The sequence below is a fragment of the Podarcis tiliguerta genome (assembly GCF_965153285.1).
Source record: "Podarcis tiliguerta genome assembly, chromosome: 10".
NCBI lineage: Eukaryota > Metazoa > Chordata > Lepidosauria > Squamata > Lacertidae > Podarcis > Podarcis tiliguerta.
This window is the reverse complement of record NC_139543.1, coordinates 63,829,086-63,835,095: the sequence shown is the minus strand read 5'-3', so window position 1 is coordinate 63,835,095 and position 6,010 is coordinate 63,829,086. Positions and strand designations below refer to the sequence as shown.

Here is a 6,010-nt window from a genome sequence, read left to right as displayed (position 1 = left end):
CTCGTGCGTAAGTTGCCGTTACTCCTGGCTAGGTTGCCTGGTTGAACCCTTTCTGTCTGGACAGCCTCAAGTTCCGTGGCTGCCTCAGTCGCTGGCAGAATCCGTCAGTGGGCGTCTCTTAAACCTCTTCCAGCATAAAAGCTGTTTGACGCCCAGTCTCCTCCCCCTTTGCCTGTGCGGAAGTTTTCTGCGCAAGGTGGGTGTGGGCAATGGAGTACTTGTGCCCTCTCCGCTGGTCTCCTGCAAAGAGTCCTGGAGCCACCTCTCCGATTCCTCCATCTGCCCCCCTTCTCCACTGGTGTTACGCTGATTTCCTTCCCCAGCGGATGGGCTACCCCTCCTCCTACTTGGACCCTCTCCTCCATCGTCCGAGAGCCTCCTCTCCGCCTCCCGCTCCAATGGCAGTTCCCTGACACCAGGGGTTAATTTGTGTCAGTGTTCAACCCAAGCACCTAGTTTCAGAGGCAAACCTTATACCATAGAATGTATGACGTAAGAATAAGTGAAAGAAAGCCCCTTGAGAAATTGCAAAGTGCATTTTCTGCCAGTGGAGTCCCTAAAGAAAGTGTCTACTTCATCCAGGGTCAAGCATGGGGGCAGAGTTCAAGCCTCTTTACTTCTTTATAACACCTCCATCCCCTCGTCTTTGACGCATGAGATGTATAGTTTTAGGACCCACCACATTTTTGTGAGGGACGCAGGTGGCACTGTGGGTTAAACCACAGAGCCTAGGACTTGCTGATCAGAAGGTCGGCGGTTCGAATCCCCGCAACAGGGTGAGCTCCTGTTGCTCGGTCCCTGCTCCTGCCAACCTAGCAGTTTGAAAGCACACCAGTGCAAGTAGATAAATAGGTACTGCTCTGGTGGGAAGGTAAACAGCGTTTCCATACGCTGCTCTGGTTCGCCAGAAGCAGCTTGGTCATGCTGGCCACATGACCCGGAAGCTGTACGCCGGCTCCCTCGGCCAATAAAGCAAGATGAGCGCCTCAACCCCAGAGTCGTCCACAACTGGACCTAATGGTCAGGGGTCCCTTTACGTTTACCTTTATATTTTTGTGAGTGCAAGTTGTTTCAAACAGTTTTTAAGTGGTATTTTAAACCATTGTAACCTGCCCTGTGGTATTATTATTATTATTACCCATCTTGGCGTCATTGACCCACTGTTCATGTTCTCAGCCTGTCCGGGAGATCAGAGTGTCAGGGACTTGCAATGTGTGTGGCAGAGGCAGGGGGCCTGGGGAAGGACCCAGGAGAGGGGACCAGTGGGGGGGGGTTGGGGGGTGTCACACCACCTGCAAGGCAGGAGCCAGAGGAGGAGGGAGAGTCAGGGCAGTCCGAGGCAGAAGAAGGAATGCAGGATGCAGCAGAGGAAGAAGGGACAGTTCAGGGAAAAGATGGGTCAGTAGATTTCCCACCTTCCCCTGTCCCTCTTTCTCCTAGAACCAGGAGGTGCTTGAAAAGGGAAGAGCAGCAATGCCTTCAATGCAGAAGTTTCAGGTTGCGGGCAGACAACCCATCAGAGAAGGGTATATAAGCCGGGCATGGTTCATAGTCTTACTCAGGAAAAGTCACATCAGGTAAAGTTTCTTCCAGTAAGTTTTATTCCAGTTTTATTTATCTGTTTAGACATTTGACTGCCACCTAGTTTACAAAACAATCAATCTATGCAAGGAATACCAGCACAGTATGAATAAAAAGCAGGATACAACCCACACAAGAGCATAAAAAAAATCAGTAAACAGCACTTAAAAAACCCAGCAAGGGGAAGACTTCTGAGAACTAAAAGCATCCCTTAATTTAAAAAAGTAAAATATAAAGATATACCCATGGCCTCCACAAGGGGCAAGGGGGAGGCGGGGAGACCACAGCGGGTCAAGTCATGTTCACTTCACAAGATTTGAACAGGCTGTTTCAGGACCATGGAGAGTTCTCAGTGAGCTCTGCTGGTTGTAGTTGTTCTCCTATTGTAGTGAATGGATGGGATGTTGACTCAGCAAAGAACTTCAGCTCTCTGAAGAATGGCACAGTGTGTTTAGCAACCTGGCCCATTTCCTTGGAAAAGTTGTGAAGGACCCTTGTCTCATTCTACAAGCCTGGCTTCTAATTTATTTTTTGATTTTATTTCATATTTGTCCCACCTTTCCTCCAAGGTGCTGGAGGTGTTTTGTGCCTGCTTCTCCCCCTCTCCATTGTATCTTCGCAAGAACCCTGTGAGGAGGGTTAGGCTGAGAGAAGGAGGTACTGGTCCATGTTCACCCTGTGAGCTCCACAGCCAAGCAAAGACCTGAACCCTGGTTTCCCAGGTCCTAGTCTTAACATGCTAATCACTGTGCAACACTGACTGTGAGGCAGAGGAGAAGGGGATGCTACTAGGGGCTTAGCCTCAGAATCTGAGGAAGGCTAGGTGGACCTTATCCTCAGACTGTTCGGGCACAGGCAGTATCTCTTCCTCATCCTGGTTTTTCTCAGGGCAGGGCAGGGAACTGGGTTTGGTGGTCCTGAAAAGGCCAATATTTTACACATGCACTTGCTCTGCACTCCAGTCATTGCCAGATGACTGAACACAGTTTCCCCTTTAATTTGCCACAATGACCCAACATAGAATCATTTTGGGGCATTGTGGGAAATTTAAAAGGTATTTAGAAGGCAGAGAGCTGCCCCATTCTTCCCCCGAAAGAATGCCACATGGTCCACCAGTTGCCACATGGTCCAGAGTTGCAACACCTTTTGTGCAATGTTGGGGCCATTATAGCTGACCAAACGTTGACCTTCTTCATTGAGGAGAAGAAGAGGAGGAGGAGGAGGAGGAGGAGTTTGGATTTGATATCCCGCCTTATTACTACCCGAAGGAGTCTCAAAGCTGCTAACATTCTCCTTTCGCTTCCTCCCCCACAACAAACACTCTGTGAGGTGAGTGGGGCTGAGAGACTCCAGAGAAGTGTGACTGGCCCAAGGTCACCCAGCAGCTGCATGTGGAGGAGCGGAGATGCGAACCCGGTTCACCAGATTACAAGTCCACCGCTCTTAACAGCAGCAGGCAACAGTCACAAAATCAAGGCTGTGTAGGTGTGGCAGAACAAAATGTTGAAAAGGGTGCCTGCCCCTTGTCTAATGGGGCATTGACTTGAGATATTTCCTCCTCCTATGTGCCAGAGGCTGCTTTTGACCACAAGACATATTAGGTAGTTGGTCCCCCATGTTTGTGGAGTGGCTTATCAGGGAGCAGAAGTAAGGAGCCACAATTGCGAGGATGTGGCCTGCATACTCAGCTCTCTGTGGACCTCTCCTCCCTGCATAGTCTGGACTTGCATGGGTGGGGTGAGTGTGTGAGTCTGATGCGAAGTGTATCAACTAACTTAGTGTTGTAGTGTCATAACACACCATGCTTTAATGATCATTTACAGTGTATAGCACCAATGAGATACATTTCCCCTTACAAAACCACTCCATCTCTTTTGTTACCGTATCCCCAGGCAAGAAGAGGCAGCTGTTGAGCTGCATCCAGCAAAGCAAGACCATAGAACATATATCACAAAGCAAAGAAACGAACAGAGCCTTGCTGGTGAACATTTCAGTGTGTGTCCCCCGCCTCTCTCACAAACACACTGCCATAAATCAGAGACCTTGCACTCAAGTGCTTGCAGCCTGATCCATAAGCCACTTACAATGGAATAAATGAAGTTAATCCCACCGATATCAAAAGGTCTGACAGCCTGTTTCTGTGCTCTGTTGCACCAAAGGAGCAGGGCTCGGCGGGAGAGCACACGTATTGCATGCAGAAGGGACGGGCAAAGGCTCATGGGAATTGTAGTCCGTCCAGAGGGCGTTGAGTTGACCTGGCTCTGCAGTACAAATGGCAGCTAGGATTGCATACCCTCCAACATTTCTCCAAAGAAAATAGGGACGTCCTGTTAATGGTGATGAAGATGATGATGACACACAACAACAACAATTTTATCATTTATACCCTGCCCACCTGACTGGATTTCCCCAGCCACTCTGGGCAGTTTCCAACATATATAAAAACACAATAAAACGTGTGTTTTTAAATTTCTGTATACAGGGCTGCCTTAAAATGTCTTCTAAAGGTTGTATATTTACCGTATTTTTTGCTCATTTTTTCCCTCCTAAAAAGTAAGGGGAAATGTGTGTGCGTCTTCTGGAGTGAATGCAGGCTGCTCAGCTATCCCAGAAGCCAGAACAGCAAGAGGGATTGCTGCTTTCACTGCACAGCGATCCCTCTTGCTGTTCTGGCTTCTGAGATTCAGAATATTTTTTTTCTTGTTTTTCTCCTCCAAAAACTAGGTGCGTCTTGTGGTCTGGTGCGTCTTATAGAGTGAAAAATACAGTACTTATCTCCTTGGCTCTGGGGATGCATAACTCCATACCCTCCAACATTTCTCTTATGAAAATAGGGATGTCCTAAGGAAAATGGGACATTCCAGATCAAATAAAAAATCAGGGTGGCTTCTGTATATCCAGGAATTTCCCTGGAAAATAGAGACACTTGGGGGGTCTGAGATTCAGCAGTATATCAGTTTGAACAGAAATTGCTTCATTTCTATTCAATAGTGTCACCCACTGAAGATGGGCGAACTAATCAGACTTGGTCTAAAAGTGCTGGTAGTTTGCATCCTTAAATTGTTTGTAGTTAAAATAACATAGCAAGTTGCACATGTACTTTCACAGGCAGGGCTATTGGTAGTGAACAAGGAACTTAGAGCATTTCAAGCAATAAAAAAGGAGGCATGTACAGACTCGGAGGTGGCTTACTTGCATGCAAAATGTCACTGTTCAACTTTACATTTATAGGTAGGCTTGCAGATTTTAACTGTTTTTATTTTAGCAGGCGTTGAAAACAAAGCATCAAAGACGTCTGCCTAATGTCGATGGGCAGAGAGTTTCAGAGTTTACGTCAATGGTTCTCAAAGTTTGTGGCACTCCACACGGGTGTGGCAAGAGAGGGTGGCAGGCATAGTGGCAAGATTCAAGGACAATCAAAGAAACATTTGAACATTTCAGTATAGTATAGTATAGTATAGTACAGTGGTGCCTCGGAAGACGAAAAACTCGCAAGACGAAAGAGTTTTTCGTTTTCTGAGGTGCTTCGCAAAACAGATTTCCCTAAGGGCTTGCTTCGCTAGACGAAACAGCCCTGCCTCTCCTGTCATGGCGACGGTCACTGCACGCACGCACGCTCGCTTCCCCGCTCCTCCGGCTCCCTCCCACCTTCCGGCTGACGGTTAGTGCCTCGCGCCGCTGCCCACCCCCCTTGCGCGCTCCCCTCAGAGAGCCGTTGCCGCCAGCGCCTCTCTCTCCCTGGAGTCGCGCTCCTGAGCCCCGCCGCCCTCCAGCAGCCGCGTCGCACGGTGGCCACAACGCGCGGGTGAGTCTGAGGTACCGGCTGCGGCAGCTGTCCTGCTTCTCCCCGCCCCTCCCCACCGTTGTCAGTGTTTAAATGCAGTGGTGCTTCACAAGACGAAAAAACTCGCATAACGAAAAAACTTGCGGAACGAATTAATTTTGTCTTGCGAGGCACCACTGTACAGTACAGCACAGCACAGCACAGCACAGTACAGTACAGTACAGTACAGTATAGTATAGTATAGTATAGTATAGTATAGTATGAAAATAATTTTAGTAAGGGTAAAGGGACCTCTGACCGTTAGGTCCAGTCGCGGATGACTCTGGGGTTGCGGCGCTCATCTCACTTTATTGGCCGAGGGAGCCGGCGTACAGCTTCCAGGTCATGTGGCCAGCATGACCAAGCCACTTCTGGCAAACCAGAGCAGCGCACAGAAACACTGTTTACCTTCCCGCTGGAGTGGTACCTATTTATCTACTTGCACTTTGAGGTGCTTTTGAACTGCTAGGTTGGCAGGAGACTTTCCCCCCTAGTGTATCTTAAATCAATAGAGTAGAGCAGGTCTTGTTTCTAAACAGTGCAGGACAAGCAAATTGCACAGCTGACAAATACAGGGCACAGGAAATGGATTAGTGCCTTTAGCAA

The 6,010-nt window shown here is 48.5% G+C and overlaps 1 long non-coding RNA gene across 1 annotated transcript; it reads left to right on the top strand.

The window, feature by feature from the left end:
- The first annotated feature begins 1,445 nt into the window (after positions 1 to 1,445).
- LOC310659296 lies at positions 1,446 to 3,702 on the top strand. The gene is made up of 2 exons (XR_014502730.1): positions 1,446 to 1,577; positions 3,474 to 3,702. It is a non-coding gene; the product is annotated as an uncharacterized lncRNA (long non-coding RNA).
- Positions 3,703 to 6,010: the final 2,308 nt, after the last annotated feature.